The following is a 10,378-nucleotide window of genomic DNA, read 5'->3' on the forward strand; positions in this document are numbered from 1 at the left end:
ACACACCACATTCTTTCAGCAGATGGCACACGAGTCCAGAATCCTGGCACCACACAAACACATAATGAGGTCTTATTTATTTAGCGAGCACAAAGAAGTTGAGCAATTAAATGTGGACATCTAAGGTTTGCTTTCAATGGAAACTCTCTGAATCCGCTTCCAGAAACAGCGAGAAACTGAGATCAGATAGCGATTTCAGGCGTCTTCCATGCCCCATTTGCATCTAGCTACTGTGAGGAATCAATAAAGTTTATCTTATCTTGTCTTATGGTGGCAGTGAAAATTACATTTGGATTATGGGCGTTACAAGAAGCATCAATGACTCTTTTCAAGGGTTCCAGTAAGACATAAGACTGAGTCATTTTAAAGCCTGGAACTAAAGCAGCTACAGGGACTTTAGCCAGTACTAATTTGATTATTTACCTCTGATTATGTCCTTCCGTGACATGTTAAAATACTTTAACTTGCTTAAACGATACACACAAGGATGAAAGTGTTAAAAGCACTTTACATCAAAAAAATATATCATAAATGCAATGAAGTGAAGCTACAGCTACTGAAATCATGGCTGCAGAACCAGCATGCACTTTTCTGTTTTAAGCTGTACATATTGGAAAGCTAGTCAATCACAAGCTGACATATGCGAAAATCTATATGGTTAAATGCAATGTGCTGCTTTGAAACCTGCCTCTTATTTCTGGCATGTACAAATATATCAGTGCTGCAAAACATTACATAAGTTTCAGAATTCATTTAAAGAAAATATTCAGCATTATAGAACCGAATAATGTAATAATCTATTTAAAATGTAATAGAATATGTACTTAACTTGACCGAAAATGTAATAAGACCCCAAAAAGATGTGAAATGTCCTAACTAATATTGTTATAACGTTACTGGTAATGTAATATTTCTCAATATAATATTTTTGACTGATATTGTAAGATTATGGTCATTTTTCTTTCAAGAGTTCTACACTTTTTTGATTTAAGAACTTTTATATACATTGGTTTGGAATGACAGAACGCTATTAGGTGAAACTGCAGTCTTTGACCACCATACGGCCATATGCATATGGCCAGAAGTCCATTGGTTTATAAATGTATTAAAATGAATCATCTGAGAGAAAAGATCCCACATGCACATTTAAAGAGTGTTACTTTCCCGAAGTAAAAGACATGGCAGAGGACAGAAGTGTGAATCATGCCTACTGTATATGTGTGTTGACTCAGCAGGGATAATAATAAATGAGAATGAGTTGATGTAGCGTGGAATAAATATTTGAAACCAGTACAGAAGGCCCGAGAGCCTTACTGCATTATGTTCAGTTATATTTTTGAACTGTCATCTGTTCCTTCATTTTGTGTTTTCTCTATTTAAACAGACACTTCCACCATAAACTGATGCAGAAATGATACAAACTAGTGCAGAAAAATTCCCCTTCATTGACATAATGGCATAATTTTGAACATTCTATTGGTTGAAGTTGTTACATTATTGGGTTTTATTTCATTTTTGATTACGTTACATGCAAATTTTGTTACATTTTCTCGTATAATGTTCTGTAAAGTTCTCTTTCATGTTCTTATTTGGAGAACAAATGTACATGTTTTAAATACTGAGGAAGATGTCATCCCTAATTGTCTTTCTTTTAATCCTAACCAATGTGTATAAAACTCCATCCATCCATCCATTATCTATACACCACTTAATCCTCACTAGGGTTGCGGGGGGGGGGGCTGGAGTCTATCCCAGCTGACTCAGGTGAAGGCAGGGGACACCCTAGACAGGTCACCAGTCTGTCACAGGGCTACATATATAGACAAACAATCACTCTCACATTCACACCTACGGGCAATTTAGAATGATCAATTAACCTCAGCATATTTTTGGACTGTGGGAGGAAGCCGGAGTACCCGGAGAAAACCCACGCATGCACAGGGAGAACATGCAAACTCCATGCAGAAAGATCCCGAAAAAGCCAGGACGCGAACCAGCGATCTTCTCGCTGCAAGGCGAAAGTGCTAACCACTACGCCACTGTGCAGCCCCTGCGTATAAAACTCCTAAAACCCAAATGAATATGAATATACTATTACAATATCTGTAAACAGTATTAATTTATTAAGTATTTCTGCAATATCCATCAGGACTTCTAACTGCATTACTGATTATGTTATTAAATTATTGGGTCTTGTTACATTTTCAGTTAACTGCAAATTTTCATTACATTTTCAATAAATTATTGCACTATTGGGTGTGACAATGTTGTATATTTTATTGAAATTATTTTAAATAATGTATTAGCTACAATGATAAATACCCATCCCCTGTCATATGCAAGCAAAAAAAATTATAAACGTACCTATATTATTCACATACACTGTTCCCTCTAAGCTGCGCGCGTGCGCAATTGCGCACTGCTGACACGGTCTCCGTGCACAGAAAGTCTGCGCTGCGCACAAAAAAAAAATCCAACCTAAATTGTAAATAAAATAAACACGTAACAATTCATTCTGTGCTATTTTTCAGTGTGAGTCAGTGAGTGACCGGTGACTGGTTGCTGCAGCCAATGATGCGATTCACATACGTATTTACCATAGACTGTATATAATGGTATTTACGCAGCTAATCAACGTCATTGACAGGCGTCCTTATGTGCAGCTACCGTTGCTCTCATAGATATGAATGAGTAGATAGGACACGCCCCTTTGAGCTACGTGCTACAGCGAGGCTAAGCTAGTGGGGGAAAAGTTTCAGTGCATTCCGTTGATGTAGACGGCGTGAAAACGGAAACAACAAGTATGCCGGCTCACTGTGCTGCATACAGTTACACACTACGTCGTACGATTGAGACAAGGAAACTTGGAATGACTTTTCATAGGTAAGAATAGTTTTTGGCTCTTTTTTCATTATGAAATCTTGTTGAGAGCTTCCAGTCTATGAGAGCTAACTAGTTAGCCACTAGCAAAACGCTAAGGCGAACTAGTAGCTTGACAACCAAATACCAGACGATTAATAGTAGCTGTAGTATAGTTGTACAAGCAGTAGTAGTAATGCTAAAAGTACAAGCAGCAGTAGTAGTATAAACAGCTGTTAGAGTCGTAGAAGTAGTGTCAGCATTTGTAATAGTATTACAAGTTGTAGTAGCGGTCCCACTATCAGCAGGAGTAGTGTGTACTATCACTACTACTAGTAGTAGTCACATTACTATTACTACCACCAATACTACCAATAGCAGTTATAAAGCCTAACTCATGTATATCCAGATTATCGTCTATGTTCTTCCTCCAAACCCATTTTATGATTGGGATTACAGGCAGTTCTTTAGGACTGCTTTCAAATAATTGAAATGTTACTAAACAAGGTTATACTTATCAAATTAAATAGCTCTGGTCTCCAGTATATTGGCGAATTCAGTTCTTTGTACTTAATTTATTAGCATGATTTCTTTTTAATATGTTGTGTACAGATTTAACATGGGCGGATCTACTGGGGGGGGCATAGGGGGGCAAATGCCCCCCTAAAAAAAAGCCTTGCCACCCCTGCTGCCACCCCAGTTTGCACCGACGAATTTGACATTTACGACCGAGGAACTCCAATGTCTGACTGCCCTGAATGCAGCACGAGATGAGGCCAGAGCGGCAGCGAGCGGCTGCAGCGCATGCACAGTAAGAGACTGATTTGTTTCGAAAAAGTGAGGGAGCCAGGAGTCGCAAGAAAAGAAGACACAGGAGGAAAGAGGTAGAAACTGAGCAACTACCGATATGTCTATCTACTAAGAAATGTAATTATAATGAAAGCACAGTGCTAATATAGTTGCAGTGCTGATTTTGAGATAATTAAAATCAGGTTGAAGAACGTTGTTTTGCTAACAACACATGTAATGTTAGCTAGGTCTGACGTTATCTGTGTAAAGTAGGCTACAAAAGCCAAGATTGATTCGCCGTCTGTGAAACGCTGAAATCACTTTGAATCTTACAGACATGAAGAGGAAAGGCAGCATTTGCAGTTTTTTCTCGTCAAAGAGAAAGGCGACAGAAATAGAAAATGAACAATTGAGCAAAGGTGATAGAGAAGATGAGGTGGAAGGAGAGAGAAAAGACGAAGACGTGGAAGGAGAGAGAGAAAGACAACAGAAATGTGATGAAATACAAGCCCATGGTGAGCAGAGACAGGAGGAGGTTGGAGAAGAGATGGAGGAGGGAGAGCATCACCAAGATGATATGCAGGGTTCAAACAGTGAAAGGGAAAGGAGAGTTCCTGATCCATCACCAACCATCTGCAGTCCAGCTGCTCCTCATGGGATGGAAATTGTTGCAGCATAGTATAATAAGTTACATATAAATAAGAACAACAAATGACATTAACAGACATTTTGTTCTTCAAATGTAGACTTCTTCAAATAAATAAAAATATTTGCTTAAATATGAATAATTGAGGAAACTTGTGGGAAAATTGTGAATGTGTAATGAGATGGGGACAGAGTTTTAATATTTTGTGTACAATGTGTTTTAGATATATTGGCCAGGTTGAATTCCAAAATTAAAAAAATGAACCTAAAAATACTCTCCCAAGCTAAAATGCTAGTGTATGTTAACACAGTCTGATGGTTATAATCAATGATGTTTTTACTAGTTGTTATATTGTATAATTAGTTCAGATGTAATGCAGTTTGAATCTTTCCTTCCCTCCATCTTCTAGATGTATCCAAGTCCAGGTGTGAGGTTCCAGTGCAGCCAATGCGAGACAGTTTCCCTAAGACCCTCCAGGGAGGAGCCAGAAGAAGCTTCTGCAGCGACTGGTACGAATTTCATCCCTGGTTAGAAAACTCACAATCAAAAGATGCAGCTTACTGTTTTGCATGTCGACATTTTTCCCTCCTGAATGCTCCAAAGACTGTTTTCACCTCATTCGAGGGTTATCACAACTGGAAAAAGGCTACAATGAAAGACAGTGGTTTCTCTTCTCATGCCAGATCTGAAGGACATGTAAATGCAGTGTTTGCATGGACAGAGAACAAGACAATTCAGGATAAATAATGTATGTAATGTAAATGTTTGATGGTGCACCAAGGGAGCCTCCAACAGCTAAGTGATGCATGTTGGGCCTGTAGGCACATAGCATGTCGCAATGTTATGGACAGGTGGGCTGCAATAGTACAGGTGCTTGAGGAGCTGGCATCTGACAACCATCCACAAAGAGCTGTTGAAGCAAGAGGGATATTGGCTTAGATCTGAATTTTGCTGGATCTCTTGTTCTGTTCAGAAAGGTCCTGAGTGACTCCAAATTTTTATCAGACATGCTCCAGTCTAAAACAGTGGACTATGCTAAGGCTGTTGAACTTATTGAAGCACTTAAAGAGACACTGGTCCAGTACCGTAGTCAAGCCTCTTTTGGGGAAATGTGGAGTGAAATTCTTGATTTATGTCAACGAAGTAACATTGATAGAAGTCAAAGCAAACCAACGAGGCCAAGACAGACAACAAAGGTGCTTCAGGATACTGTCGTCTTGTCACCTTGGGACAGCATGTAGTTCCAGATAGCAAACACACTTTTTTTGTCTCTGTGTACTATCCAGTTCTGGATAACATGGTTGGAGAAATAGGAAGAAGATTTTCTAACATGAATTGTAAAATTATGCAGGGTGTCCAGGCACTAAATCCGTCAAGTCCAAGTTTTTTGAGAGAGGAAGCTGTTCTGTTACTGGCTGAAGCTTATGATTCAAATATTGAGGATCTCAAACACGAGTTACATCAGACGAGGAGAGTACTGGACAGAAAAAAGCTGGAAAAGGAGAGTCCTACCACTGTAATGGAGGTCACTCAGTTTTTGGACCCATACCAGGATGTTTTTATGAGTTGTTCAGATTGTGTAAAATAGTGGTTGTTTTACCTGTGAACAAAGTTTTTCATCTCTTAGGCTCATAAAGCCTTATTTACGGTCTACTATGACAGAAAAGAGACTATGGAGTTTGGCTGTACTCAGCATTGAATGAAAACGCACAAAAGCATTAGATCTAGATAAACTTGTGAAGCGTTTTGCTGAGCAGCATGGAAATCTCCGCATTCAGCTGTTCTAGGCATCCCAACGTCATGTTACGCTCACTGCTGAGCCTTTACAAAGCTGTTCAATGGTGACCTCAACAGAATCTGCACTGTTTTCTTTTTTCTGTATTTCTATCTTTGTTTTGGCAACTGAGAAAATCTGATATCACTTTTAATAAAACCTAGTGTGAGAAAAAAAGTTTAAAATGTAACACTAGTGTAAATGGTGTAAATCCTGCTGAACAGGAAGCAGTATTGTTATTGTTTTTTAATGTTCTTTTGTATATACATTATAAAGCTGTACAGAAAGGCCCTGTATGAACTGTATGAAGTAAATACAACATCAAAATAATCACTAAACACCTCATCTATCAAAAAAAAAATGTTCAAACTACAGAAGGAGAAGTGGAGAGAATGTGTGTTCTCAGTAAAGAATAAAAGTGATGTCCAGTACCTTGTTTGAGTGCCGGGACCCATTTATTTCCACCCAGTGTATTTATGCTCACCTTAGCACAGCTCAGTCTATAGATCTTCATGGGTAAGTTTTTCTGTGAGTAGTTTCTTCTTGTACAAATGGTGCCTGCAACGCTGCCACTCTGACACAGTCAAAAACTGCTTGCTTCCTTTAATGCCTTTCCTGTGATAATGCCCCACTTACAGTAGTGTTAGCATACATCTATCTCCTAATAAGTACTGTATGAACTGTTTCACATGAAACTTCAAATGAGATTAAGTTTGTCTGTGTGAGATTGTAAATGGCAGCCTGTGCCCATATGTAGTGTGTATATACTATTTCTCATCAAACTATTAAATTCAGTATATATACATCTGTATACATATGTTGCCCCCCTCAAAAATGCCTGCCCCCTTCTTGCCACCCCATAAATATTTTTCTGGATCCGCCCCTGAGACTTACTTACTTCTCTGTCTACTTTTCTTACTCCATGTAGGTTTCCCAAAGACTATGGATTGAGGAGGAATTGGAAGTTTGTCGGCTTAGACCTGGTGTCATTCCATCAGTGTTAAACTTCCCGGCTCATCTTGGAAGAGTACGTGCCAGAAAGACCACGACCAAGCAGCCTTGAGATCTTAGACAGCGTCTTCCTGAGGTGGGTATCAACAGTGTTCACAGTCAGGTCTGTGGTAATCCCATCAAAAAACAAAACAGAAAAAAATCTAGATTATAAATCAACATGTAACAAAGCACTCTGTGTATAACGCCATAGTATAGGATGTAGTTCAGAAAACGTCAAAGTATAGTATACTTTACTCAAGAATAATATAGTATGGCCTGTAGTTCATAGTACAGCATGTTGGCAAGAAAAAAAAAACAAAACATAGATTATTATGTGGTTCAAAAAGCGCAAAATGATAGGATGTTGCCTAAAATTGTCATGTATGATATGTGGTTCAAAAAATGTCATAGTGCAGTATATTGTCAAAATAGTATGTAATTCAAGAAAACATCAGAGTATAATATGTCATCTAAAAAATGCCATAGAATAATAATTTCATTGCACAAGTAAAAGTATAGTAACTTTTAAAACTTTTCGAATTCTTATATGTTGCTAAAAAAAACAAAAAACTAAAACAAAAAAAGTCACAGTAATATGTCAATTAAAAAAGCCTATAGTATAGCGTGTCACCCAACAAACATCATAGTATAGCATGTCGCTCTAAAAACGTCACAGTATAGCCTTTAGTCCACAGCTGTCAGTAGGTGAGGAGCAACACAAAAACAGTCCAAACGCTGGTTTCCAGAGGGTTAGATGAGAATTTATTTGAAAGAGTAAGTTTACAACAGCACAACATGTGAGGGAGTTAAAAACAAATGGGTGTTAGTAAAATAAAAATAAATCAACAGAACTAAAAGTGAACTTCATGTTGACATTGATGGGCATTCCAACCAGAAACAAAGTAAAAGATAATCAATACGAAAAAAAAACTCTTCCTGTTCACCTCTTAAAACCCCAAAACGCACCGCAGTAGCACCCTAAACTAAAACTACCAATGGGTTCCCTGTTTTCCTTTCTGAACAATTCAAAGGTCCCTCTCCATCTCCCCACACATCCACCAACCACTGGAACACATCTCCAAAGTTCTGCCGGGCCAGCTCAGCTTCCCCTCAGAAGAAGTGCTGCCAGATGAAGGAACCTTTTGAGAGGCAGCTGGCATCGTGATTGGACTGTACTTTGGTCTGTTCCAATCCAACTTCAGCTCCAGAGACGGCAGGCGGGACGAGTCAACGGAGGCCAGGTGGACGAAGGCATGCAGCTGAGTACAATCCAGAAAACAACAGAGGAGGAGTGCAGCATCCCAGGGCCAGAACAGGCAGAGTAGCATCATATGTCTCTTAGAAAACATCATAGTATAGCCTTTGGTATGAAAAAACGCCATCATATACATCGTAGATTGTACAAATAACAAGTCAAAGGAAAGAGACATACATTGTAGAATTGTAGTAATTGTGGGCTGACTGATCTACTGATTATCAGTATTTTATTTTTTACTGATTTACGGTAATAAATAAATTTAAAAATGGCGCTCCTTTGGCTCTGAACCTTTATCTGCCTGTGGTCGCTCTGTCTTCTGGAGTGATTTGATTGGTTATACGTAACGAATAAAACTCCTTTAACTTAACATCTGTAAACAAAACAAAAACACATCAACACAGTTTTCTGTTAGAGTTTGTGTTCTAAGTTTAACTCAAGATTTTAAATACTTTCATTTACTGCAAATGAATATCGACTCCAAATGTCTCACTAATAATCATTATCAGCCTTAAAAACCCACAAAACACCCCTCTATACTCGACCACACTTAGTACAGTCCGGTTCCCCCTTCTATAAATCTGCTTGGAATCTTCCACTTCCTGTTTGTCAAAGTGGCCTTCTACCTGGACAGGTTTTGTTGGAGCTCATGCAACAAACATTTTGGGTAACTGCACTTTAATATGGATGGATGACACTGAATTAGAGTCTGTTTTAATGAGACTGAGTTAAGATGTGTAGCTCTGTCATTAAATAGGAAATTATTTGTCAGAATTCACAGAGAAAAGTCTGAAATGTTTGCTAGGTTAGCGTCCAACATGTTCTTTGGCTCAGCTAAAGCTAACTCTCTCCAACTTCTGGATCTCTTGAGTTACTTGTTAAATTATCTTGCTAGAGGTGCTGAAGCTCAGAAAGTCTGACATGTTTGTTCAAAATAAACTCATTCTCAAGTCTTATCTGAACTGTCCTCTTTTGTTTGAACTTTCCTTAAACTTAAGAGTTGATGACAAAGCAGCACATCCAGACTCAGTCTCATTTATGTAGAGATTTAACTTCAGTGTCATTAATTGATGTTAAAGTGCAGTTTTTCAAATGTTTGTTGCACATGCTCCCGACCAAACCAGTCCAGGTGGAAGACGATGTGAAGAGAAACTCCAGAGGATGAATATCACACATTTAAGTTGGAAATAAATGTCCTTTAATTAGACATTGTCATGCAAAAGTTGGATTTCCCTTTAATGATGTTCAAATCTTTGCTGAGTGTTTTGTTGATGTTTGTTTCTAAATGTTTTCTGACACTCGGCCCCAAAGATTAAAACCTTCTACGGCTCACAAGCTGCAACAATTTACACATTATCAACTATCTTTCTGACTAAACTAAGATAAAAAGTGAAAAACTGCCTGATTCCTGCATCATGAATGTAAATGTTTTTGGTTTTTATGACCGTAAACTGAATATATTTGGGCTTGACATTTTATAAACCAAAACAAGAAATGAATTACTGGAGAAAACGACAGATTAATGGACAAAGAAAATGTGTTTTCTAACATGTATGGCTCAATTACTCCAATATTACAAGATACAATTTTAATTCAATTTTATTTATATAATGCCAATTACATGTCAAATTGTCTCAAGATGCTTTATTTTTATATTTTTTTGTCATATTTAAAATATGACAAAGTAAGAAATTTAAACCTCTTGACTAATCCAATTTATTATTTAGTTTTTAAGAGACTAATTGACAACTAAAATAACTTTCTCCACTAAAACTAATAAACATGAGGTCAAATAGAAGGAACAGTTTTAAATACTGCAGTCCCATGACGACAAGAATAAAGTTTGTCAACAAAAACTAAATCTGCTGGTGGATTCCATGAAAGTCCTAATAAATGATAATAAAGTGTGATACTAAAGGTTTGTGGTGCTAAAAATCTCAAAGTAAAGATATCAAGTTGAACATCTGGATGGAGGTTGATGAAAGTTGACCTTCTTTCATTTCTCTGGAGTCGACTCCATGGATTTTATGGATGGTGGTTAAAGACCTGCTCTTCTAGTGGT

General features: G+C 37.8%; 1 long non-coding RNA gene across 1 annotated transcript; it reads left to right on the forward strand.

The window, feature by feature from the left end:
• The first annotated feature begins 2,620 nt into the window (after positions 1-2,620).
• On the forward strand, positions 2,621-8,588 carry LOC111583138 (uncharacterized). The gene is made up of 5 exons (XR_002747392.3): positions 2,621-2,883; positions 3,472-3,743; positions 4,704-4,803; positions 6,997-7,155; positions 8,093-8,588. It is a non-coding gene; the product is annotated as an uncharacterized LOC111583138 (long non-coding RNA).
• Positions 8,589-10,378: the final 1,790 nt, after the last annotated feature.

The sequence above is a fragment of the Amphiprion ocellaris genome, chromosome 13 (assembly GCF_022539595.1).
Source record: "Amphiprion ocellaris isolate individual 3 ecotype Okinawa chromosome 13, ASM2253959v1, whole genome shotgun sequence".
In the NCBI taxonomy this organism is placed as follows: Eukaryota; Metazoa; Chordata; class Actinopteri; family Pomacentridae; genus Amphiprion; species Amphiprion ocellaris.